The sequence below is a fragment of the Phodopus roborovskii genome, unplaced genomic scaffold (genome assembly GCF_943737965.1).
Source record: "Phodopus roborovskii unplaced genomic scaffold, PHOROB, whole genome shotgun sequence".
Taxonomy (NCBI): domain Eukaryota; kingdom Metazoa; phylum Chordata; class Mammalia; order Rodentia; family Cricetidae; genus Phodopus; species Phodopus roborovskii.
Genome location: NW_026126525.1, coordinates 1,974,668 through 2,002,320, shown reverse-complemented (window position 1 = coordinate 2,002,320; position 27,653 = coordinate 1,974,668). Strand labels below are relative to the sequence as shown.

The following is a 27,653-nucleotide window of genomic DNA, read 5'->3' as shown; positions in this document are numbered from 1 at the left end:
AGCTCATTCAACATTTCAAATAAGAACTTCCTGCAGACTAAACAAAAATAGCCCCGTGGTCTGGAGAGAGCCTGGTCATAGGAGCCGTCAGTAGAAGATAGCCTGCTGTTGTGGCTGGATAGATTGGGGCATAGGGTTGGGGTAAGAGCACAATGCACTTTTCTTTAGCTTCCTAAGGCAGGCATCACTTCTTATACCTGGTTAGCCTGGACTCCCTTTGTATGACAGGATGGCCTTGAAGCTGCCTCCAGAGTGCTGGCAGGTACTGGCAGTCAGGCAGTCATTCACCAAACACTCCTGGCTCACTTTTAAAAATCCAGTCAAAGCCTGGTATCATCCTTTTGTTTAACCACCATGTACACACATACATGCACACAGACAGTTGAACAAAACTTATAATGTGACAATCCCCTCACCCCCAAACACACACAGGGTTTCTCTGTAGCTTTGGAGCCTGTCCTGGAACTCACTCTGTAGACAGATTGGCCTTGAACTCACAGAGATCCACCTGCCTCTGCTTCCCTCTCTGCTGGGATTAAAGGCGTGCCCAGCTGGGCAGTTTCTGTCCTTACATTTGGCTGTGTGTCCTTTTGCAGGGGTTGGCCTGAAGGCAAAGCAGGTCCAGTGGGACTAGTTGTGAGCCTGAGGGAGAGAGCATCCCAGCCTTTCCTGCTTACTCGGTGCCTCTGCAAGACAGACACATACTTGGATCTGTATTATGACTAGCTTGGTGCTCCTGTCCTCACAGTTTTATCTGCCCTGGGGATCCTAATGTGCTTGGATTATACACACTCTCTGAAAGAAAAGAAGGTAGAAGTGGAAGTATTTTGGGAGATCTCGATATTATCCAAGTTCAGAATCCTAGTACAAAGATTTCTCAGAACATTTTTTTTTCTTCTTCTCCTTCTTTCTTCTTCCTCCTTCTTCTCCTCCACCTCTTCTTAGTCATCCCCAGTGGCTAATGTACTGTTCTGGAACTTCAGTGTTGTCTGGGAAGGGAACTTTTTGTATTCATCAGCAGGCTGTATTCCTAACCTTAACAGTGATACCACAATGTGAGTGGAATCTACCCTTCCCAAGTGGATTAACTTTAGATTCCTTTCTTTCTTTCTTTCTTTCTTTCTTTCTTTCTTTCTTTCTTTCTTTTTCTTGAGACATTCTCATGTAGCTCTAACTGGCACCAAAATCACAGTGTAGCTGAGGGTAACCTTAAATTCTTTTTTAAAAATTTGTTGTAAAAAATTTTTACTTTGTATGTCTAATCGTTTTGCATGCTTATATGTCTGCAGCCAGGTGCATGCCTGATGCCCTCTGAGATCAGGAGAGGGGCAAGGGAGCATTGGATCTCTTGGAACTGGAACAGCAGATGGTTGTGAGCTGCAATGCGGTTGCTGGGACTTGAACCTTCATCCTCTGGAAGAGTAGCAAGTGCTTGTAACCACTGAGCCATCCATCTCTCCAGCCCTAACCTAGAACTTTGAAACTTAGGATCCTTCTGCCTCCACCTCATAAGGGCTGTAGTTGCAGGTGTGTGGTACCACAACCTGTTTCTGTGGTGCTGGGATGGATCTCATGTGTTCTAGGCAGGTGCTCTAACCAATCCAGCTTTAAAATTTCAATGTACTGATGGCTTTAGAATGCCTGCATTTAAAAGTGCCTCAGCTCATGGTTCACGCAGTAAGGATCCGGGGTGGGTATTTTTTTCCCCTCTCATTATGAAACCAGTTTGTGGTATCAGGAGAATGGGAGCATTCTTCACTCTTAAGAAGTGTAGCTTATAAATAGTCTCTGCAGTGGTTTGGGACATTGTGTACTAAAAAGCTGTACAAGAAGGCTGGCTTGTTTAAACTCTTTATAAAATGAAATTGTGGAAAGTGAAAAAGAACCTAGCCCCAGTGCCTAATCTTGGAGTACCAAGAGGAAACACTTCTCAGTTCTCCTGGTGCCCAAGTGGCATGGAGCGAGTTGCAGATGCACTGACTGTGCACAAAAGTGCTGTGTTGGAGCAGAGGAAACCAAGGTCAACTCTTCAGTCAGGCTGCTCCACCCACTCACTGAGAGTGGCCAAGCAATTCAAGGTCACATAGTTTGGGTTATAGTTAAGTGGCAGAGCTGTGATTTGAACCCAAGCAGGTTGGCTTCAGGCTTCAGGTTGCTTGCTTTATTTATTTATTTATGTAGTTGTTATTGTTTTTTCTAAAGGCAGGCACTCGCTGTACTTAGGCTGTAGTGTAGCCCAGCTGTCCTTGAACCCATAGCGATTCTGCCGACTCAGCCTCTCGAGTACTGAGCTTACAGGTGTGAGTTTGCATGCTTTGCTTTTGAATTTGCCCTAGACATTTCTCTGGCTTCCCATATCACCTCAGTCTTGAAATCAGCATCAGAGTTTGATAGAAAAGAAGAAAATCCTATGATCTCCCCTCAGCCTCTTTACCAGACCCACAAGCAAATGAAGAGGAGAACAAAGAGCTGGGTTCCAGCCGTCCTGGAACCCTGTACCAGACAGTGGGCTGATCATATAAGGCTGTATTGAGAGCCTTGTTGCTGTGACAACCCTCATCCCTGGCACCAAATTATTTTCGAGAACACAAAACCTGCCTTGTTTTACCTGTCCTTCACAAGAGAGCATTTGGTGAGCGTCCAAGGGTATTTTAAAAAATCACCCTTTACAATCAATGTGGGCTGTGGCAGAGACCTGGGCTTTGGAGCCTAAAGAGTGGGAGTTCAGAGCTTGTTGTCTCTTTGGCCTTGTGTGACCTTGGCTTTCTCAAAATTTGAGCTTTTTCCCCTGTGAGTGGGGGGTGGGAACTCAACACAGCAGTGTGGCCGACCTGGTGAGGGATGGAAGCCTCTATATGTAGCAGTATTTTATTAACAACAAAAGCTACATGTGTTGGTGTTGGGCACAGCCTTTATGAGCCTTGGAATTCCTTTTCCGTAATGAGTGGGGGTGGGGAGGTGTAGCTTGGTAGGTGTGGGTGGGTAATGTGCTGATGTGAACATGTTTCTTTCAGCCCCTTCTTACCTGTGTTAGTGTGGGCGTTGACTCCATTTCTGGCCACAACTCTTTTTTTTTTCCCCCCTTGGTTTCTCTCCCCCTCCTTCTTTGGGCTAGCCTCCAGCTTCCATACAAAGTGCTATTTGTTTTAAGGGTGAAGCAGGCGGTTCTCTGGGCAGCAACTCTGGCTGCAGGCAGTTACTGTAGATCAGAGTGAAAAGCTAAGCCAGAGTGGGAAGGGGACTGTGGAGGCTTGTTCCTTAAAACTTGGGACATTGATTTTTTTCCCCCTTGAAGGAAAGCAAGGAATGGCTTCTCAATAGAAATATTATGAAGTGCCCTTCATAGCAGAACTAAACTGAGTGAGGAGAAAGGACTTTTCAGAAGTCCCTGTTTATGACTTTGAAAGCTCTCTTCCCTTCCTCCTCTTCCTCGTCTTCCTTCCTTTTCCTCCTTCCTTTCCTTTTTATTTTGAGAAGGATGAAGTTTTCGATTGCCACTGTGTGTACAGTGCACTTTAACAGGAAAGGAAGTAAATGGAAATGCAAATGACAGCAGTTACCACCGTAATACATTTTGTCCAGACTTTTCCTGTTCCCCCTACCCCTAGTCATGAAGGTCAGTGCCATTACTGTCCCATATCCCAGATCCCAGAACCGAGGTTCAGTGCATCGGAATGACGAGTCTGCATCACCATGCTGGATTGTAACTGGATGGGCTCTAGAATGAAGCTTTGAACTCAAGCCTGCATGGCTGACAGTATGAAAGATGAGGCAATCACATGGCTGCTCCAAGAGGACAGCCAGCATGTAAGCAGTTGTGTATAATTCAGCACATGGCAGCCTATGCCATGTTCTTCATGAGCTACAGTACGGGGCAGTCTCTCCAAGGGAGGAGAGACTGGGGGAAACTCGAGCAGGAGCTGTCCAGTAAAGGAGATGGTAACAAGCAGAGATAGAAAGTGTGGAAGGACATAGGGATAGCCTGTAAGCGGGTTCTGTGGCAGACTGGATGCCAGAAGATGTGTGGCACAGACACTGAGGGACAGCCTGTCCTGCTGGGGAATGTGGACTTTTGGGCAAAAATCGTTCCATGAGAGGTTCTTTTCACTTTAAAAATAAAACAAAAAACAAAAAACTTTAACTGGGGCTGGAGAGATGGCTTAGCAGTTAAGAGCACTGGCTGCTCTTCCAGAGGACTCAGGTTCAATTCCCAGCACCCACATGGCAGCTCTCAACTCCAGTTCCAGGGGATCTGACACAGTCACACAGGCAGGCGAGACACCAAATCTTTTTGTACACATACAAATCTTACGAAAAATAAATAAGATGAATTGAAATTTAATCATATTTAATTCTTAGAGATCCTGGGTGTATATGTACTCATGCATGCACATGCTAGTCAGTCACTGTCAGGGTGCAGTCAGAAGACAACTTTGGGGAACCAGTCCACTCCTTTTACTGTGTGTTCGAGGGCTTGAATTCAGGCCCTTAGGTTTGTGTGCCAAACATTATTAACTTGCGTCATCTGTTAGAGTCTAGTGTAGCACAGCCTTGTGCTTGAAATCCCAATCCTTCTACTTGTACCTTATGTCCTGGGATTCCAGGCATGCACCACGCCCTCTCCACTCAAGGGAACTAATTTACTCTGGTGTCTGCCTTCATCATACACGGGAGGAGAGAGAAAGCCCGAGTGTGTGCACAGCTAGAGCAGCTAGTGGGATCTTTCTTTAGGCAGCCTGGGGATTATTGACAGGTACAGATTTCACCCCTGTTGTCATTCCTAGGCTGCAGATCTGGGAGAAGTCCTGGGGGTGTGTGGGAGAGAGAGAGAGAGAGAGAGAGAGAGAGAGAGAGAATATGAGAGAGAATGAGAGAGAATGAGAATAAGGGCCAGCAGTCTCTGTGGGGCATTTTTCTTCATTGATCATTGATCTCCACCTTATCTTTGAAGACAGGCATTCTAACTGGACTTGTTGCTCATAAACTGGTTGTGCCATTGAGTTCCAGGGACCCAGCTGTTGTGTCTGCCACCCCCACCCCAACCCCATTCCCACCTCCAGACTACAGATGTGTGATTGTGCTTGGTTTTTCTTTCTCTAAAACTAAACTCCAGTTCTCTGTACAAGAGGCACTTTAGTGACCGAGCCACTTCCCGGGCCCATAGTGTGTTTTTTATTCCCTGTAGATAAGTAGCAGTTTCAGAACATGGACAGATGTTTTTTCACATCTGTCATCTCACTCCAATCTAGAATCCAGCGAGGCTTTGCTTTTCATACTGTTGTGTTAAATTTTTCTCCCGTTTTGTTTATTAGAAGGAAATGGAAGATGTGGAATTTACTGTTGGCTGCCTGTCTGTCTTTGACTATCACACAGTATGCCTTCTGGAGTCCTGCCTGCATTCTGGTTCTTCTGTGTCAGTAGCTGATCAGAGTGAGTGGTTAGTGGTGAGGATAGTTTGCAGGAGTTCCTGGTTCAAAGTTAGCTGCTGCTGTGGTTGCCAGGAACTGCAGCTCAAAGGTATTATGTCCTGTACGTCTTACTGGGTAGTGAGATCTCTCCTCTTGAAAACAGCCAAGAGTGACTGATCTTCCAGGAAGTTTCAGTTGCAGTGCCCCTTCTCTCAGGGTTTTTTATTTTCTAGAAGCATGCCTTACTTACATAAGCAAGCCTGCTGGGATAGAGCTGGAGCCCATTCTTATTTATCAGTTTATTCTTCAGTCTGTTAGGAGCTCCAAGATGTTCACTTGCACATTTCCTGTGACCCACTGAGCACAGGCCAGTGGAGACTTCTGTCTGTCTCTCTCCTTCCCTCCTTCCTTCTCTCTCTCTCTGTTGTCAGGGTCTCACTATGTATCCCTGGCTGACCAGAAACTGGCCTCATTCAGACTCTCAGAGGTCTGTCAGTTTCCTAAGTGCTGGGACCAATGTGGTCTCTGTGACTGGCCCACTCTTCCCTTTCGAACTTTGTAGCAACTGCTATCATTTAAGGAGAGGTTGTAGCTCAGCATAGCCTTGAACCTCTTTTGTAGCCAAGAGTGACCACCACACCCAGTTTGTGCTCAGCTGGGGACCTCAGGCATGCTAGGCAGAGATACACCAGGAACTCAGAAACAGCTCCAGACCCTGCAACCACTACATATTGAAGTATATTTTTTGCTGGGAAGGTAAACAGTTCTATCAAGGGAGAAGCTATTTTGCAGCACTAAAGACATCAGAGATGATAATTTATGCTTAAAAAAACAAGGTTAGCCGGAGTTTTAGCTCTCCCTTCCCAGTCATCTCTGGTCCCTTCATCTGTCCCCCTCTGAGGCCCTTCATCCCAACACATATCTACAAACTGTTCTCATGACCTTCAGTCCCAGCCACGTTTGTACTGCAGCCAGATCACGCACACACCATTGACTTCATTTAATCTTCATTCAGTCTCTGAGCCCTTCTTTTTGTAGGGTTTTGCTAAGCAACTCTTTTTCCAGTAAAGGGATGTTATTTGTCACGGAACTTTCCTGGGGATGGGCAGTCAACAGGGTTGTATATGACCGTGATCAGCCTCTGCTCCTAGAGTTTTAAACATATTCACTGTCCATTTTCTTTGTCTTGGCATTGTGGGGCTAAAGGCATGGGCATCCTCACCCCCCCCCCCTTTGCAAACTAAAGGGAGTAAACAATGCAGCAGTCTGTTTCTCTACAGTCTCCCTTAATTTAACGGAATTCACCTGCTTGCCCTCATTTGCCCTTTCCACACCTCCCAAATTAACGTTATGTGCTAATTTGATTACACCACTGTGAAAAATTTCTAAGTTACTTCTGAGTAGAGATTAAGTGCTATCCCTTCTGGCTCTTTTCTTCCTCTGTCTAGTAAATGTATCCACTGTCTCTGCCTAGGCAGCCTCATTGTTCCCTCATGCAGTCTGTCAGGGATCCTGACTTCCCGGAACACTGTATCAACTGCTTTACCAAGATCTAAGTACATGCAGTACATAGCTGGTCCTGCTCCGTGAGGTTGCCTCCAAACCTGGCGTCCCACAGTCTGGAAATCTAAGGTTCTGTCAGGTTGAGGAATCAGCTGGTCTTCCTGGTTTTGCCCTGCTGCAAATATCTTCCCTTTCTTTGCATTGGTCTTTTATTCTGCAGTTTTTTTTTTTTTTTTTTTATCAGACTCAGAGTTTGTGCCCTCCAGACGCCTTCTTTGCAGCAGCCTGTGACCAGTGGCTCCGCTGTTGCCACAGAAAGGAAAATTGGGGCCTCTACCCTCCCCTCAGCTGTGACACTGGACCCATTCATCTGGGGAAAGCACACCCTCAGGGTATCCTATTGGTAATTTGCTAAAATGTGGATACCATGGTCAGACCTTGGAGATAGGCAGGCAGAGGCAGGAGGATTTCTGTGAGGTGGCTGAGTTGAACAATAAATAGTTTAGTTACACAGTGAGACCTTGTTATAAGAAGACAGAAACAATGCAAAATAAAATGCAGCTATTGCGTCCCAGCAGGAGTACATATTTCTGTGTCATGCTAACAACATGTCTTGGGACAAACTTAATGTTTCTGTCTGTTTCTTGACACTTCATCAGGATAACTTTTACAGGACTGTTGGAAGCTGTAAATGATATAGTACATGTGATGTGACTGACATTTTTGAGCCAGAGTTAGTGTTTAAAACATTGACTGTCAGTCTGGGTGTAGTGATGTACAACTTTAATCTTGGAGCTTGGGAAGCAGAGGCAAGTCTCTGTAAGTTCAAGTCCAGCCAGCTCTACATAGTGAGTTCCGGGACAGCCAGGGCTACACAGAGAAGCCCTGTCTGAAAAAAACCACAAACAAACAAGAAATCAGACTTTGACCATCAGCTTTCAAAAGCTTATAATTTCTGGGTCCTTTTATTTTTATTTCATGCCACTTACCATGGCTGTTCCGGCAGAAGTAGAAGGGATAAAGACCAAACTGTTTAATCCTGCATCATCCACTTTTCACACCCCATGTTTTCTTCCTGTAGTCTTTGTCATAGTAGGTGATTAAGAATGGATGTTGTCAAGATAGCGTTGTATATGTCCTGTTCCCTATAGACTTCTACATTTTGCTACTCCTGCCTCTTATGTGTGGTTGGCTCTGTTAGCTACTTGTGAGTTCATAAACCCAGGTTATTTTGTTTTGTTTTGTTTTGTTTTTTTCCTTTTCTTTGTGCTTTTTCCTGGGTATCGCTAAATACCTGTTTCTGTGCATGCCTCTAGTCCTCAGAACTTTTGACTTTCCTGTTTCTGCCTCCTGAGCTGAGATCCTAGGCATGTACTGTTGCTTTATTATTGAAGAGTTTTGTTGCCTTAGTAGTAATTGTGATATCTGTTAGTCCTGTTAGGACAAATTATTTTTAAGTTACTTGGGTTTCAAATAAATCAGTTTAGAAGTATAGAAAATAGAAACAATTCTTCACAGAAGGAAGCTGAGATACCTAGTACGGAAGGTGAGTGAGTAAGATGTGGCTTCCACAGGAAAATGCCCAGCGCACTGTATGGTCAGCTGATGAGCCAGTGTTCCCTGTGGTGTCTTTGCCAGGAGCATTTTGCCCGAAGGTATTTGGATTCATTGAAACTTTTGCAACATCTTTTTTGTTACTGCTCTTTTGTTTGTTTGTTTTTGAAACAGGTTCCCGTGCAACCCACACTGGCCTCAGATTTGGCGAGTAGTAGAGAATTATCTCGAAATCCTGATCCTCCTGTCTCTGTCTCCCAAGCACTGGGATTACAGGTATGGGCCACCGCACCCTGTGTAACTTTTATCCTCTTTTATCCTTCTTGTGTGTTACCCTCAAAATCACAGACCTTGACTTACAACTAAAGAGTAGGAGATGAAGCACACACAGCAGCAGTGTATCACAGTTTTGTCCTTCCCAGTTCATTGCAGGACATGTCTTATTAATTAGGTAAAGTGACACTTAGCTGCAGCTCATGAACATATTGAACTTTAATTATATCTTTTGGTACCACTGACAACCTAAAATCAGTTGTCAGCTGCAAAAGAAACAGTTATGTATAGCGGTAAATAAGGATCAGGATAAACAAATAGGCCGAATAGATGTTTATTCAGGGAGAAATAACTTACAACCTAGACAGATGAACACAGGAAATTCAACCCGATCCTCTCTTGTCCGAGTCACGCCAGAAAGAGAGCCTTTCCTGGCCCCCTCCGACCTCCTTCTACAGGTCACTTCCGCCCATGGCTCCACCCCCAATGGGCGTGGTCAGTGCCACAGAAGGACTATCTCACTACAGTTATGCTTTCAAGTTTATCAAAATTTGGGGGAAGAGAGAGTAGCTGAGACAACTGTTACAATCTGTGATTTATTTATTTGCGATTTTGTTATTATTAAGCCATTCTGGCTTAACCTCTGGATTGTACCTTTAAGTCAGTCCCAGATTACATTGTAAAAGTGAGGAATTTGTTGTTGTTGTTGTTTTGTTTTTCCATGGATAAAAGATACATAGCACATAGCTGCAGACAAAGTATATGCAACCATTTCTATTCATTTAAAAAGGATGGAGGACAGACACCAAGTGAGTGTTAGCTCATTTACCCTCTGCTTTAGGAAGTCACTCACACTGTGTACACACACACACACACACATACACACACACACACACCCCTACCTACCTACCTGCAGGCAAACACTCAAACACACTAAATAAAAACGAGTTAAAAAGAGAAGAAAAATCATCATCTGTGGTTCCCCTGCTTCTGTTGAGCTCCTCTCACTCAGGCAGTTGGGAGACTTCTGTGTGGGGTAGGTTGGTCTGGGATGCTGACATCTGTGGGTATATATTAATTTTCTTTGAAGTGAGGAGATTCATGACTCTTGTAACTTGAAGCTGAGAATACCCAGCTCTTAAAAGATGATTTGCATCCCTGTGTTACACTTTGCTTGGGAAGGGACACTCATTCTGTCTCCCTGAAGATGGTAATAGCTCTCTGGGGACATGCCAGTTGAACCAGCCAGTTGGCTCAAGCACAGCTTCTTTGAAAGCCATAGGCGAGGTCTCAGAAAGGCCAGGACTTGGCCTCAGTGCCAGGGTCCACCTTCCCAGAATGTACTGCTGCATGTATTCTCCTGAAGGAAGAGCTGAGGCAGCAGTATCTGCGGGTGCAGAGGGCATTTCTTAGGGAACCAGGCGGCTTGTCAGTTTTCTTTCTCATGTCTAAAAATCTACCTGCCATTCATACTGATATCCACCCAGAGAAACCTTGTGGTAAACGGTTCCAACCTTCAAGCGGTGCCTCACTGAAGATGAAGAGCAAGCAGCATTGCTTTGGGGAGAAGGTGACTTTCTTCAGACCCTTTAAAATGGCTTTTGCAGGCAGATTGGTAGTGTGGCCAAGCCACCTAAAATGGCTTTTGCTATGCCTCGGTTGTGGTTCTGAGGGAGTGGAGGCTTTCAAAGACCTCTCTTCTCCTTTAATTCTTCTAAGAGCAGAGTTACTATGTCTTTGTTTTGAGACATGTAAGGAAGTCCTCACACTTCGGTGTCTTGACCACTCCTTCCTCCTCCAAAGTGCAGGGATGTTCCAGGAGTGTGCCGCCATGGCTGGTGCATTTCCAGTTCCTACCCACCCAGAAATGTGCTTTTTTTCTCTTCTGGTCAGGCTGTGATTGGTTTTCTCCTCTTGGGGCAGTAGAAAAGGAAACACTATTCTGTGGTGCACAGAAAGAGCTGAAGAACGTCTGGACCTGGGATGGGTTTGGGTATGATGTGCACAGGCCTGGTGAGGCTTTAGCAGCACATTGGTGACTGTTATATTCAGTGGGATATGTGTATTGTGTGTCACTCGGCGCTTACTGTCAGTGTCTTACATTAAAGACTGAATGTCTCAACTAGGAGAGGTGTGGTGGTTTTCTGTTGACTTTTTACATTAATGACTGAATGTCTCAGAACTGGGGGAGATTTTGAAACTCAAGATGGTGTGATCGCATGAGATCACATAGAAATTAAGGCTCTGTGAGGCAATATGGTTATGTTTCTTTGCCTTTTGTTTCTCTTGTATTCAGGTGTGTGTGGTTGCATGCAGGTACATATGTGTGGGGGTCAGATGTCAACTGGGCAGCATTCTTCAGCAGCTATCCACCTTGCTTTTTGAGACAGTCTTTCAATGGGACTCGGGGTTTACAGAGTCTGCCAGGCTGGGTGGCTTGGGAGTCCCATGCATCTTTGTTTCTGTAGCTTACCAGTTCTGGGATTACACCCTCCATCACAGCACTACACCAGGCTTTTTCATGAGAATGGGACTCAGTGCTTAAGGCTTACACAGCAAACACCATCCTGACCAAGGTATGCCCCTGGTCTTTCTGTGTCTGTAAATGTTTGTGATATTTTTTTTGTTGGTTTGTTTTTTGTTTGTTTGTTTTGGGGACAGGGGTTGTCTGTGTAGCTCTGGCTGTCCTGGAACTCACTCTGTAGACCATGCTGGCCTTGAACTCACAAGGATCCACCTGCCTCTGCCTCCTGGGTGCTGGGATTAAAGGCTTGCACCAACGTGGGGCCATCTGTAAGGAGTACGGGTTTTTCCGCCCGCCGCAGCTGGTCTTGTCCTGCTGCCTCGGCAGCCCCAATTAACACACACAGACTCTGTATTTGATATAATGCTGTTGGCCCATTATTTGTTTCTTATAGGCTAGCTCTGTCTTAAGTATTAACCCATTTCTATGTATTTCCACGTGGTCTCCTTACCGGGGAGTGAGGCAGGCATCTGGTCTCCCCGTCTCTCCATGCTGACTCCTCCTTACTCCTTCCTATTTCCTCCTGGTCTCCTAGTCCCGCCTATCTTCCTTTCCTATTGGCCAACAGAGCTTTATTCATTAACCAGTATGAGAAACATATACAGAATGACATCTCCCATCATCTACCCAGTGTATGTGAATTTTTAAAAAAGAATTTTAAATTTGTTTTTCAATTTTATTTTACATGTATGTTTTGTCTGCATATATCTTCGTGTATCATGTTCATGTCTAGTGCCCGAGGTGACCAGAAGAGGGCAGTGGTGCCCCTGGAGCTACAGATGGGTGGGAACTGCTGCTATGTGAGTGCTGGGAATTGAACCTGTGTCATCTGCAAGAGTATCCGGTGCTCTTAATTGCTGAACCATCTCTCCAGACCCTCCTTGCCTTTTTTTAGGAGTTACATTTTTCTTCAGGACTGGTGGTGCACACCACCAATACTCAGGAGACTGAAGCAGGCAGATCTATAAGTTCTAGGCTAGCATGGTCTACATAGTGAGTGCCATGACAGCTGGGGCTATATAGTGAGACCCTGTCAACAAAACAATTTTTTACCCCCAGAGATTATCCTTCTGGACTCTTAGAGTGAGGAACTAGACTGAAAACAGGGATAACAAAAGATGTTTTTTAAAATGGAATTATATCATTTAAAGTTGCTGATGCTATGATTTTTGTTTGTTTCTTGAAACAGGGTTTTTCTTTGTAACAGTCCTGGATGTCCTAGACTTTGCTCTGTAGACTAGGCTGACCTCGAACTCACAGAGATCAGCCTGCCTCTTCCTCTGAGTGCTGGGAATGAAGGCGTGCACCACATACCTGGCTCACATCTGATGATTATTGACTGGTTTTAAGCCACAGGAGATTTTGAGCTAATGTCTTCCTAGAGTTCCCCCGTTACTGGGGACTTTGTGGCAGAAAAGGTAGTCCTTTGGGAAAAAGCATTAAGTTTGTCAAAAGTATTGAAGGGCTGGGATTTGTCAGGTTCAGCAATGGGAAGCTGGTGCGCAGAGCAGGGCCTAAAAGGATTTTAAATCCCTCAGGGAAGTTGTAGGAATAAGCCCCAACAGATTGTCTGCTTGCGGAATAGCATGACTGCCACTGATCCTTGTGGCCCCTCTGCCACATTTGAATTTACTTGTGTCCTCTACAGCTCCTGTCTGTGGCGCTGTAGTGTGTGAAGGAGAAGGATGTGGCTGGAGTGATGCAGCTTCTGTTCTCTGTGGGTGTCTGGAATCTCATTATTGCCAGGGCTCCTGATGACTTTATTTCTTAGTCTGTCTGGAGAGTAATAGCCACACACTACGGACAGCGTGAAACAAGTGCAAAAGCAGGAGGGAATGGACAATGGGAAACCAACAGTCATTTTCCTAAAAATTTCAGGCAGGAATTCAGTTTTGCAAGCAGCATTTGCCTTCTTAAAACTGCCCCATTAGGCAAAAAGGAATTCATGGGGCAAATATTAGCTAGTTGTGTTCTGCATAGGACAGACTTTGTACCTTGGCATGAGAGTGGCCATCAGAAACTCTTATTAAACTCTTGCTACCAAGTAACCCTGAAAAGGCTCACAGAGCCAGCACTGACCATGGATGAGTGCACCATGTCCCCAGCTTGAGTCATCAAGGTACTTGCAAAATCAGGTGGGTAAAAAGCCCAGCACACCCTACAGTGGGAGCCTGAATTACAGCATTATTCTGAGACAAGAGATGGATCCCAGATGGTCTCGGCTTGACTTTTCCCCTAGAAGCTAGAGTGAAGAGGAAATGACCCAGATTTTATACTTAGCAAAAACCTGTGTCCAGCTCTCCAGTGGACCACTCTGTAGTAGAGACACGGGATGGGTTACTTAACTTCTTGACTCTGTTTCCTCATCTGAGAATATGGGAGCAAGGTTTTTACAGATCTGTTGGGAGATACTAAGATTTAGAGAGGAGGGAGTAAGATGAGATCTGTTTGGTGCTGAGTAGGTCTTCAGTTTGTACCAGCTCTTGACTCTGGTAGATTTTGAGCCACCTGTTGACTTTTTTACAAATTAAAAAAAATACAGTTGTTTATATGCATGTGGACACTTGTGGGCCGCAGCACCCATGGAGGTCAGGGGGCAGACTATGAAAACTGGTTCTCCTTTCACCGTGTAGGACCTGGTGGCAAGTGCTTTTATTGCCGAGTCACCTCCCACTGCGTCCCTGCCGGCTCCCCACCTCTCCATGCTCGCCTTCGTTTACTACTCTGAAATTCCTTTCAGCCAGGACCAGCCTGTAAATACACTTGCCCCCAAACCTGACCACCTAGTTAGAGCCCCTGGGTCCACGTGGTGGAAGGAGACAACTGACTTTTGAAAAGTAGTCCTCTGACCGCCACACGTGCGTTGTGATACGCATGCGCCGCCCACCTCCCCTGTCATAGATATATTTAAAAAAATAAAACAATAAATAAAAGAAAAAGAAAAAATAGAAAAGGAAATTGAGTCGGAGTTTGACCAAATTGAACGTGACCTCAGAACTTAAGAACTTTTCTGTGACTCGTAATCACATGGAAGAAAAGATTAGGGTTACGCCCGGGGGTGGGATTAGTGATATCTGGTAAATGGGCTGACGACCCGGTGATCTGAATGGAGACCCTGGGAGGGACCCAACGTATTTCCAGGTTGCCTCCACCCTCCACCCCCGGTTCGTGGCCGCTCAGTTGTGGCAGCTGTGCACACGCGCCTCTCTTGAGTCAGCACGAAGACAAGTAATTTCCCATCCTGAAGCTGCGAGTGGATCTGCTGGGATGTAGCTCCTAACTTCCCAGATTTGCATACTCTCAGCCTCCTCTCCGGCAAAGCTCGGGTCTCGCCTTTCTACCTTCTCGGAGGGAGGCAGAGGCAGGATAGGGAGGTGAGGCAGGAGGGAGCCGGGAGCGTGGAGTCCGCGGCGGGGAGGTGCGTCCTGCCGCTCGGACTGGAGCGGTGGACCGGAGCCGCGGCCGGCAGGGGGAGGCCGGGTGCGGGGGAAGCGAGCCGGGAGGTGCGGACCCCGGCGGCGGCGGGGAGAACGCAAGCTAGATGGCGGGTTATGCGAGCTACTGCCCCTCGCTCGCCTGCTTGCTCGCTCGGCAGTTCCGCGCCCCCCTCGGCCAACACACTCTCTCGCTCTTTTTGAAACAGGAAGTGCACTGCTGACTGTAACGTGCTGCCGGCTCCCAGGATGGAGGAGTGAAGTCTCGCGTCGCAGCGGTTCCAGCCCCCGGAGCCCGCCTGCTCTCCCGCAGCCGAGTCCTCGAGAGCGCCCTGAGGGAGCAGGGTGGCCACCTGGTCCAGGTGCGCGGGCCGGGGCGGGAAGGCGAGGGGTCGGCGCGCCATCGCTCGCTTGCAGGGACTTTGTCGATCGCCTGTCCCTGCCACTATGTCCTCCTCCAAGAGCTCAACCACTTTGTCGCCACCGCCCAGGTGTATGGGACAGAGCAGGAAGGTTCTGGGCTGCGCGGTTTGGGGACATCTGGATGCTCCCTTAGATTGGATCTCTCAGGCTGGGCTGGCCCCTGGGCTGCCCTGGAACTGTCTGGGCCGCCTCCTGGAGTCAGTCCCTAGCTGCCCTCACTACCCTCCCCAGCTGCTGCCCAGAGCAGCTGCTCTCTGTTCCTCACTCGCTGGCCTGAGGCTCTCTAAATACCATTCTGGGAAGCTTGGGACTGTTGGGTGTTGGTGAAGTTGGTGTGAGAGGAACGTGGAGAACGAAGGAGGAAGCTGTTGAACTCTGGGTAGAGTAAGAGAGGCTTGGGAGTAAGCTAGGCTGGGAAACCGTGGAGGGGGGGGGGGGTTGCTTGTAGAGTCAGGCCATCACAAATTGAGGAATTGGTAGTGCAGACACACACCGGAAAAGTAGGAACCACAAATGAACGACAGCAGTGAGTTCTGAGGTGTTTAGTCTGGTGTCTGGCTTGTTAACCTATGCTGTGGTTTTACTGTGTGGAAACATGGTGCTTTATAAATATGAGCCAGACATATTTTATTTTTTTAATTTATTAGATTCCAGTTGTCACCAAACTAAAATGGAGATTGACTTTTCTCAAACTCACTAGGTAGGTGTAATTCCCTAACCATGCCTTGCTTGGTTCCAGATGTTAACGGAAAGAGAGTAAAATGTTGGGAAACAGGTGGGTTTATGCTGTACACTTCCACACCTTCGGTTCTGAAGATGCCCTTCTCTCTGTGGACTTAGGTTGGCTTTTCTCTGGCTGGAAGAGATGGCCTGGTCTTATTCGACTGTTGTAATTTATCCATGGGAGATGGATGGCTCTGTTGAGAAGAGTGTTTGATGGGATGGTTATTTTGACAAGTTAAATATGTGGGCAGATGACAGAGGGAAGTGAGACTCTGCGAAAAGAAGGGTCTTTTTCTGTTCACACGCCAGTCTTTCCTCCTTTTGGGCAACAAAGAGCCGGGGAATGGGGCCCAGGGTCTCACCATGTAGCACTGAGTGGCTTGCAGCCCATAGGTTTGCTTGCCTTTGCCTCCCAAATGCTGGAATCAAAGTCTTGCAACTTCACACCCAGCCTGACTATATCATTCTAATCCTGAAGATGTTATAGCAAAATATATTTTTGCATAATTAATTTTGCTTTAAAGAAAACTCTGATAGGCCAGTAAGTTTGTGCCTGACTTCTTTTCATATTAGCAATTTGGAGACAGTTTCAATGATAATATCTCCTCGTTTCAGTGATTCATTCCTTAGAACATTCACCGATTAAAGTTTTACCATATTTATTTTGTCTGTGTATATGTGTGAGCTCACATGAAGCATAGCACACATTTGGAGGTCCAAGGACAAGTCATAGGAGTCATTTTTCTCCTTCCACCATGTAGGTCCCGGGGATGAGCTCAGGTCATTCATTAGGCTTGGTGTCAAGCACCTTTACCTGATGAGCCACTTAGCTGGTCCTAGAACATTAATCTCTGTAAACTGGTGGTGGTGGCACAGGCCCTTTAATCCCAGCACTCGGGAGGCAGAGACAGGCAGATCTCTGAGAGTTGGAGGCCAGAATGGTCAACAGAGTGAATTCCAGGACAAACTCCAAAGCTACACAGAGAAACTCTGTCTCGAAAAACAAAAAGCAGACACACAAAGAAAAGTAGATATTTTTAGCACCTTGAAAATTTTGGCAATTGGTGTAATATAGCAGCAGTAGCTTATGAATGTATGTATGTATGTATGTATGTATGTATGTATGTATGTATAATGGGTTGAGCAGTTAATTTCCTCCTTGCTGAATAGATATGCCTTGACTTAGGTTTGAATTAAATTGTATATTATCTGTATTTATGGCTCTTATTTTTGCAGAGACACCCTAAGAATAAAGACACATGACCCAAGAAGCCCCCACCTCTTCTCTTTCTCTTCTTTTGTTCTGCTGAGGATTGAACTCACGCCCTTGTGTGTGCTAAGCAAGCACTCTCCTATCCAGCTACACTTGATTTCACAGAAAACATTTCTGAGGGGTCCACATTTTTACATCTAGGTATAGGTGTACACACTGGCCTCAGGTTTATTAATTGCCTGAGAACTTTGCTTGGCATCTATCTGTCACTCTGCTTTAAGATGTGGGGGACTGGTTTTTCTGACCCTCCGAATCTGGCCCTGTTAGGACAGGGTGTATTCCTACCTCAGAGTTTTTGGATTCTTTTTTTTTTTTTTTTTTTTAAGATTTATTTTGTATGTATGGGAATTTCACCTGCATGTATGTATGTACACCATGTATGTGTCAGGTGGGTGCCTGTGGAGGTCAGAAGAGGGCCTTAAATCCCCTGGAAGTGGAGTTAGAGATGTTGTGAGACACCATGTGGGTGCTGGGAATTGAACTTTGTCCTTTGGAAGAGCAAGGGCCCCCCTCAGTAGAACTCAGAAGTAATACAGCCTTTGGGCATCCTTGGCTGTTTGCAGGGCTACTTTCTGTATCAGGTTCTGGCAACATCGAGGAGAAACAGTCCATGCCTGGAGAGAGAAGTAAGGTCTGTGAGAAGCTTGTCAGTGGTTGTGTTAGTTCATGGGTATGCTGGGCCTTAGACAAGTCTCTTATGTTTGTGGCCTCCACTCTGGTAGTCTGGGAAGTTGTTGCCTTAGGAAGAGAGAGCCGTGTTAAATCAAGTGGCCCTTTGTCCCTAGATCAGATGCTCCCCAGTTCTAGTCTTTTCTCCTTCTTCTCTGTTTAGACTTGGCTTAGAGCTGAAGGCATTGCCTCTTCTTCCATGTCTTATCACTAGGTCTAGTCATGTTTGCATGAATGTATTTATGTTCTTCAACATTCATACGGTGTTTTAATCTGCAGCGTCTCATCTCAGGTGTCAGTGAGCATGTATCATTTTGGGGAGTGAGGTCAGCACTGGACAAGCTTTCAGTATTAAAAGGGAACCCTCTCTGGCTTGTATCTCAGGAGCTCAGTCAGTCCATACCTGGTGTGTGGTTCTCCCTGTAGCCGTGACACATACTCCAACTCTCCTACCTGATGAAAAGTTCACATTATAGAAAACCAAGGGTAAACTCATTGAACTTTACATTAAGACATCATTTTTTTGTATAGTCCCTGGCTGTGGGTCTAGCTTAGAGTGCTTGTGTACTGTGCAAGAAGCCCTAGGTCTGATTCTAAGCTCTGTGTCAATTGTGTGTGGTGGTGATGCACACCTATAATTCCAGTATTGGGAAGGTAAAACCACCTAAGTGAGATGGCAGTTGGAGGCTGACCTGGGATGCAAAGGTTGTTATGTGGAAATAAGTTTATTTTATTACCTTTGCATTACTTAAATTTGAGGCTTTGCTTAAGAGAAAGATGCTAATTAAAATTGGTGGCACATTTTCTTTGGGAAATGATCCATAAGATATTCGTGTCTTTAGTGGTCTAAAATTCTGACTCTGTAATGCTTTGTTGAATGTTAGGGAGAAGATGGGGAAGAGGGAATGGATGACTCCAGGTTTCCTTAAATGCCAGGCACTGCCATTTCTGCCTGTATGGAGGACTTGCTTCAGAAGAGGGTTTGTCTCTTCCAGCAGAGAGGCGGAGGATGAAGGCTTTGATGTTAAATGCCAAGGAGAAGTTAGTGGTCAAGAGTGGATTTGCAGTGGGGAGAAAGGCAAGCTAAGGTTCTCATTATTTCAAACCTGTCTTACTTTTCATCACGTGGATTATAAAGTAAAAATTATTGTCTCTGTCAGAAATTGTATTTCATTGGTTCTTAACTCTTAGAAAAATCAGGATATTTCTAGTTTACTAGTAGATTTCAAAGGTCTTGACTTATTTAGACTTTTTGTCATCTGTGTTGACATAGTTATTTAATAGCACTTGACTAGCTAAAGAGTAGTGACCACAGCTGTCTGTGTTTGTAAAATCGTGGAGCTTCTGAGTATGAGGCAATAATTCAGGGCATGGGGTCCCCCCAGGACCTACTGTTCAGACTGAAGAGTGGCCATATCCATAGTACCTTGCCCTTCAAATGGTAAGGATTCCTGGGTGTGATTTTCTTTCCTTTGCTGTTCATGAGAACAAGGATGTGCAAAGTCCTGACTTCAGACCCAATCTTCTTTCCAGGTTGCTTTTCATGGTCAATTTTGAAGTCTTATAGTTACTCAGTCATGGGTAATGGGTTTCTTCTTACCCTCTACCCCTGCCCACCTGAACATCCCTTCCTTGTGTGTGCTAGGACTGGGACACCACCTGCAGAGTCACTGCTGTCTTAGCTGCCTCCTCCATGCCAGCCTTGTATTCATTTCCCAGAAGCCAAGCGTGTCTCACCCGTAATCTTCACAGTGTGTTGTGTGTTAAGCACGTGCAAAGAGTCCTATTATTTATTCGTGCTCTGCAGTGGGGAAAATGTAGACATTCATATTGAATCAGTCTCTCTGGCTATTAAGGCAATTCTGTCACTGTTCTGCTTGATATGGGTTAAGTGGGTCAACGAAGACTACTAGGGTTAGTACATGAAGTCCTTTAGTGAAAAAAACAAAAACAAAACAAAACAACAACAAAAAGATTTCTTAGGCTAGGCATGATGGTGTGAGTTTGGAGCTAGCCTGGACTACACACTGAGACCTTGTTGTGTGTGTGTATTCTTCCCCTATTAGTTTAATGTCCCATATGCTTTCCAGACATTTGTATGGATGATCTCTGGTTCTCTTGGTACTGTGCATGCTGGGTAATGACTTTGTTTAGGAAAAGAAACAGGTAGGCATGAATTGTGATTTATATAGACAAATCTGGCTTATTCCAGATTTGTGGAAGCCCAATCTTAAACATCCCCTCCCTACCTCCTGCTTGTTCTCTCTGTCTCTCCCCTTAACTATAATCTGTAGAAAGCAGAGATCATGGTTTGTCTAGTCTGACGTGCCCTTGATGAGAGTACAGATGTTGAGAGAGTTTTGGGGTAGCCAGTATTTTTGTAAATAGTTTTGACTTTCATAGATGCATTTCCTTTTCTTTCAGGATCCAGGGTGTATAGAGTTATTGGCCTCGGTTTTTAAAAAAGACTTATTATTTTCTGTGTGTGTGTGTGTGTGTGTGTGTGTGTGTGTGTGTGTGTGTGTGTGGGTAGGGTGGGGGTTTGCTCACAGAGGCCTACAGAGAGCATTGGGTGTCCTGGAACGGGAGTGGCAGGTGATTGTGAGCCACCATGTGGGAGCAGCACTTAAATGCTGAGCCACCTGTCCAGCTGGGTGAGTTTCCATACAGCTGGGTGCAGAGTGGTCTTACTGGGTTACAGCACATCTTGTGCTGATGTTATTAGGGATTGTGTACATGTCGCCTTCTCATCCCCACCAGTGCCCCATTATGACATTTTCGTTATTTTTGGGAAGTGGCCTTATTTGCTATATAGACCACGCTGGCCTTGGTCTCGTTGAGGTCCACCTGCCTCTGCCTCCTGAGTGCTGAGCCACCACACCTGGCAACGTGTAATGTCAGTTTTCATGCAAGAGTGTCTGCTGATCTTTCTGTCCTGCCACCACCCTTCCTTTCATTGCCCCTACCCGCCAGCACCTCTTGTTCCTCTAGGACCTTCTTTCTCTATGTCATAAATGACTTTATGTCTCTCTATAAAATCTAGCAGCCATAGTGACTTATTTTACTAGCAAATTTCCCGTGGTTGTTAACTGGCTTTAATTGGACCTGATAGTTCAATTTTTTGCCTTTTTTGTGATCTCTGTTGACGCTGAGGTTTCTTCATTAATTAATTGCCCTCTCCCTGAGCATTTTTTCATGTGTTTAGGATCTCCTTCTTCTCTGTTGAGGCTTCCTTTTCCTTGAAAGAATTTTCATGGAGTATATGACATGTTCAATGAATGAATCCTTTGTTGCTCTTTAAGAAAAAATATTTTATTTAATAATATGTTTGTATCCATGACTTGGTATGTACATACATCTCATTACTTTCCAGAACTGTACCTACTTACACACACACACACACACACACACACACACACACACACACTGTCTCACACACACACACACACACACACTGTCTCACACACACACACAGATACACACACACATAGACATACATACTCTCCCACTCACACACTCATACTCTCACACACAGATACTCACACTTTCATACACACTCACACTCATACACACACAGATAAACACTCACACACATACTCACGCTCATACTCACACACTCACACACTCACACACACAAGGTCTCATAGCCCGACGGTAGTGTTGCACTGCACACCTTTAATCCCAGCATCCAGGAGGCAGAGGCAGGTGGATTTCACTCTGAGTTTGAGGCCAGCCTGATCTACAAGAGTGAGTTCCAGGACTGCCAGGGTTACGCTTTCCTGTCTCAGGAAAAAAAGAGCAAAGGACAAAGGCTCACTTAGCTTAGGCTAGCTTCAGACTCAATATGTAGTTGAGTATGTCCTTGAACCTCTGATCCTCCTGCCCACACAGCTGGAGTGCTAGGGTTATAGATGGGTGCTACTTGGCCCTGCTGATCATGAACCCATTTTTGTTTTAAAGGGTCGTGTATTTATTTATTTATTTGAGTGATTTCCCTCCACCATACTTTATCATATAATCCACTCTGCACTTCTGTGGTCATTGTGGAAGCATGGATTCTGTTCAGTTGACTTCTGTGTGCTCTTGGGCCTTCAATACACAATTTCATTGTTAACAGATGCATGTATATAACTTAATCTGGTTAGCATAATTAACATTAATGTAACTTAAGAAGTTCATACCTGGTTTAAGTTTGTTAATTTAGGTTTTTGTGATACTGAGAATAAAACCAAGGGCTGTCCACATGACAGCAAGCCTCCCACCTCTGAGCTATACCTGCTCTCAGACTGTTTTAAAGCAGACTACTTGCTTTTGTTTGCATGTCTTTACTCTTATTTGGTTTTATTTGTGACAGGCTCTACGGTATCCTTAGCTGGCCTCCAGCTTGTAGCGAACAATAAATTTGGGCTTTTAATTCTCCTGCCTCCACCTCCTGAGGGCTGGGATTACAGACATGTTCTACCACGCCTGGTCCATGCAGTGCCTTGATCAAACTGGGGGCTTTCTACATGCTAGGCAAACACTCTACCAATTAAGCTGTAGTTATAGCAGGCACACACAGATACATTTTCTAGATGTGTCTACTGATGTGGAACGTTCTGTAGTTTGATGGCAACTTACTTCTAGCATTACTTTGTTATGCCCTTGTTTGCTTGGGACAGCTGGGGCCCTCTTTCACACTGGTCCTCATTGTAGGGCAGTGGTACCTCACTTAGGAGCTTCTCTTTTTCCTCAGTGCCCTGGGTGAGCTCGTGTAGCTTGGGTGGTTTTGAATGTTTTATGAGGTATGATGTGGTAATACTTGGGAGCATACCCTTGAAAGCCTGTTAATTATAGATGTCTCTTTATTACTGGGAAAACAGCATCGGTTTCAGCCTGGTTCTCTCCAAGTTTCCCCTGTGCCAGTGTGTTCTCAGTCCACAAGGTCTCATTTCTTCAATGTATAACACACTGAATACTAGTTATTTTATTTGAGAAGTAAGCTTTTGCCTTCCAGGACAAAGTACAATATACATTGTTTGGATTTTTATTATAAATAAATTTGAATTCACCAAATAAGTAAGTTTAACCTTGCTGAATATTGCATGGCAAGGTATTCTAGGCCAAAAATGGTGGTGTCCTTTCCCATCTGCTCTAGGGTTATATGAATTACAGGTTCATGGTTTTTGTTTTTTGTTTATTTGCTTTTGTTTGTTTGAAACAGGATCTCACCATGTAGTTTTGGCTGTCCTGGAACTCACTATGTAGAGCAAACTGTCCTCAAACTCTCAGAGATCCACCTGCCCCTGCCTCTGCCACCCAAGTGTGTGCCACCACCGCCTGGCATTAGTTTTTTTTGTTTTGAAACAGAGTCTCGTGTAGCCCAGATGGCCCTAAACAAACGATACATCTGAAGATGATCTTGAACATCTGGTTCTTATGCCTCCATTTGTCAAGGGGTGGGGCTAAAGATTTGTGCCATCATGCCCAGTGAATGCTCTTCTAAGGTTCGAACACAGAGCTTTACCAATTGAGCTACACCCCAACTCTTTGTCTGATTCTTAGGATAATATAAGAGAGGGATCCAACGAGAGAGTTTTAATTTTTATTGAATTAATGGTGATGACTAAGCTTGTAGTAAGTCTGATAAAATTATAACAGTGAATGTTCTGACTCCTGAACCTGCTTAGACAGATAAAACCAATCTCTCTGCTGGAATCATTCTCCCACTAATGGGCTTTAAACAGGATTTATCATCTGTTTGGCTGAGTGATTATAATGGCCTGTAGCACTTGTGGGGGACTTAATCAGCACCAGGGTTTCTCATTTTGAGTTCAGATTCTTCTATGCTATTCTCATCAGCCGTCAGACCCACCTTTCCTATTAACCCCCACTTGTATTCATTATCCTAATATAATCAGTATCCCAGCTACTGCACCAGTCTACAGATATTTTCCAAACTCCAAACTATTAAATCTTAGTTCCCCTTCTGCTGTCTTCTTAGCTCTTGGGTACCTGACATTGTGTTAAGTTCAGAGGCTACAATGGAGAATCAGAAAGTGCCTGAACTCAGAAGACAGGTACATAAATCACTATCTAGAATCAGGCCACAAGATAGACTCATGCACTGCTGGCCAGATTTAAGAGTTTAAGACACACAGATGAGTAGGATGCACTGTGTTAGGTAACAGAGAAGGAAACTATGACCGGTAACAGAAAACAGGGCACTGTGACAGGTAACAGACAGAGCAGAACATAAACTGATTTTGTGCTTTCCCCTTTGTGAAGGGAAGAATCCCTAAAAGTTGATTTTGGTGTTTGGTGTGAACATTTGTTACCAGGCTGAGCAGAGCAAAGCTGTCCTGATGGAGTAGCCATGGTTTAGAGAGACAGACAGAACCAGTGTGTTGGTGGCCCAGAGTGAAGTGATTGGGATGAGATGGGAGGAGAACAGAGACATCTCTTCTTCGTAATCTTCATTCAGCTCACACCCAGGGTCCTCCATGCCATTCTGGAAGTGTGGGCTTTATCCTAACAGCATTGTGGAATCTCAGACCTTAGAGAAATGCTCTGTTTAAGGTGTGGGGCCTGGAGCACAAATTGAGGGGTGCTGCAGCAGCCCTCGGTGACCAGCAGAGGTAATGTGATCTTCAGCTGAAGTGAGGGGACAGCAGAGAGGAGAGAGGACAGACTGGAGAAATCGTTAGGAGAAAGAATTGTTTGTGCTGGGGTAGAAGAAGGGCAGAGAGAGTTTTCTGATTGGAAACTATCACTGAGATGTTGTTAATGAGGACAGAAAACCAAAGGAGGATAAGTATGGAGAGAACGGTGACTTGGTTTAAAAACCTTTTTCACACTTATTTATTGAGTTCTTGGGAGTTAGGAGTCTCATTCTCCACAGTGTAAATGTGGAGGTCGAGGGATAGCTTGCAGGCATCTGTTCTCTCCCTTCGTCTGTGTTCCAGGGGGCCTGAACGCAGGCTGACTGACTTGGCAGCATGTGGCCTTACCTACTGAGCCATCTCGCTGGCCCTGACAATTTGTTTGAAGTGAAGCTGGGGTGTCTGTAGGACATTGAGAAGTGTGGGCCCCAGGAGGAATGTGAAGACAGTGCCAGCTACACATGGCTGGACCAGATCAGCCTAGCCACAGATGTAATTGACATCCTCCAGGCACGGCCAAAGGACCAAAGACAGAGTGAACAAACAGAAAGCACTTAGTCATATAATCCTAACAATAACCTCCATGAAAGAATTGCTTATTGTCCTGTTCATACGTAGTGTCTGGAGCTCAGTAAGCAGCCAGGTCACCAGGATTGGGACATGGGAACATTATTATTATAAGAGAACAGAGGTAACTAGGTTTGGTCAGCTATTTAGTTGGTAGTTAGGAGAGTTACATGTAACTTTAACTCAGGTGAAGAAAATAGGCAATGAGAAGCAGAGTGTGTGTATACACATATGTGTGTCCTTGTTTGTGAAGCACACGTGGTGATTGGAGCTCATTTCTTTCAGTTCTTTTGAGGCAGGAGCTCATTATGTATTCCTGTCTGGCTTAGAACATGCTCTGTAGACCAGGCTGGCCTCGAAGTCACAGACATGCGCTTGCCTCTGCCTCCCGAGTGCTAGGATTAAAGGCGTGGATGGCTAACATTTATGTTTGGTTGGTTGGTTGAGAAATGTGATTGAGGGTAAGAGAGGGACTAATTTACAGGAAAGGTTTGGGAAACCTAGGCATGTTCAGTGGCATGCACATGAATGGTGGGGTTGTCCCAGGGGGGGATGTCAGGACAGCCATTCTCTTTGGACGGGATGAGGGCTCCATGTGAATATAGCTGAATGTGCAGATGGGTGGGGGAAGGAAGCTGAGAAATCTACCCCTGTGGCTGGGGGATTAGCAGGGGAACAGATGAAGTCTGCTGCCAGGGACCTCGAGACAGATATTCAGAAGTTAGCTCAGGTGAAGGAGTCACTGGTCAGGGAGGATCAAGGGTTAATGGGTGTGTTCTATTACATTTGTTTATTGTGTATGTGCGCGTGCAGGTCTTCAGGCTTGGCGGTAATTGTCTCTACCCACTGGGGCATCTTGCCCACCCAAGCTGTACGTTCTTTAGGGTTCTGTCAGTTCTGTCATTAGATGTTGACTGTGAAGTTTGTTTTCTCTGGATGACAGCACGTGAGCTTCGAATAGAACACTGTGGCGTTGCCCGAATGTCGAGTTTAGAGATTGGAGGAACCCTAGGGATTGTGGGAGCAAGGAGGATGAACAAGATGGGGAGCCAAAACTGAACGTTAAGAAATTTGAGTGGTAGTTGCAGGGAAATCGCTCACCTCATGAGGCTTCGGTTTTCCTGTCTAGTAGTGGAGGAAGTTAAGTTTTATATCTTCTTATTTCCTGTAGCTCCAGGACTCCAGGGAGACTTGGGCAGCATGAGAAAAACCTAATGGAGCAGAGTGGGACAAGACACTGCTCTTAGGCCCATGTCTTTAGGGGTTTTCAACTTAAGATCGGTCAGCTGCAGATAATTTGTTTGTGGGCCTGGGCATCAGTGGGGGAGAGCTCAGGGCTTGACAGGAGGGCGAAGCTGTGAGTGTTGTGTGTTCCTCTTGTGTGATATGCTTCAATCTGCAGCTGCCCTTTAAGAATGGAGCTAACCCCCCAGAGCCCCGGAGGTGTGGCTGGTATTACAGGGTGAATCCAGGTCAGGTAAGTGGCTGTGGAGATTATTGTAATAACTTAACAAGCTATGAAGGTGATAGAACACTCTTTTTACAATTAAGCCTCTAATCTTTAGGCTCTTAGAGATCCCAGAAACCTGGGCACTTCCTTCCCGACATTACACCACCGTTATACAACTCAGTGCTTGGAAAATCCTCCACAGGAAGAAACAGGGTGTAGCAGAAAAAAAACTCAACTCTTTTAGGGCTGAAAATACTATTCTGTCTCCACTCCACTTGCCTAGTTTCTCAAACTTTTACTTTCCTTCATAATTAAACATTCTTCAAAGTGAGGCGTAGTTTAAAGATGAGAACCATTTCATCTTGAACTTAAACCGTCTTCTCTAAATGTGTTTTCCCATTTCCTGAGAAACAACAGGAAGGATATGCTTTCTCTAAATAAACTAAGTAGCTGAGCGTGAACTCAGGACAGCAGGGATCAAAGATTCCAGCATAGTCACCCAACGGGAGGTTTCCAGTCATTTCTATAACCTCAGAAAGTCAAGTCTTATACTAGTGTTGTTGTTTATGTATTGGTTTGGCATGAAGTATGAGAATATATGTATGACTTGGAAGCATGCCTCAGGTGTGCTTCAGATGGTCTTGGTGTCAATGGCTGTCTCCTATGAGTCTGTTTCTAAGATATTGATTGGTGTGGCTTATCTCAATGGGGAAACATCCCATCCTTCATCATTATCTCTCTCTCTCTCTCTCTCTCTCTCTCTCTCTCTCTCTCTCTCTCTCTCCCCCCACACACACACACACACCCAAAGAATGAAACTTTACCCACTTTCTGCACCATCCCTTCTGCCATGCTCCCTGTCATGTTGATAGTAGACTCTGAAACCATAAGCAAGCCCTTAATTACATGTTTTCTTTCATAAGAGTTGCCTTGGCCATGGTGTCTCTTTAAAGAAATAGAATAGTAACGAAGACAGGCATCTGTTTGAACTTGCGCTCTATAACCCAGTAAATTGTTTCACACCTGTTCTAGTAGGAAAAGGTTAGCAGGTAAAGCGCTCAGCACCACTGAAAAGGAGTCTGGCGGTAACTGTACAGGAGTAGGATGCTTGTTAACCCTTTCAGAGACAAGAGTACATGGGTATTATTATTCATCTCAGAATGTGTGGTCTGTTCTATCCAAAGTGTGCCGTAGGTCAGACAGTTTATACT

The 27,653-nt window shown here is 45.2% G+C and overlaps 1 protein-coding gene across 5 annotated transcripts in view; it reads left to right on the top strand.

Moving 5' to 3' along the window:
- Lrrc8d (leucine rich repeat containing 8 VRAC subunit D) overlaps window positions 1-27,653 on the top strand; it is a 106,035-nt gene that overhangs the window by 8,994 nt on the left and 69,388 nt on the right. For 3 of the 5 annotated variants that reach the window (XM_051198137.1, XM_051198138.1, XM_051198139.1), the window contains one exon: window positions 14,906-15,058. The exons of 1 other annotated variant lie outside the window; for it this stretch is intronic. The gene's annotated coding sequence lies outside the window, so the exon portion shown is untranslated. Of the gene's footprint in view, window positions 1-14,905; window positions 15,059-17,144; window positions 17,257-27,653 lie in introns of those variants that run through there. One more of the 5 variants, XM_051198141.1, reaches the window with a different exon arrangement.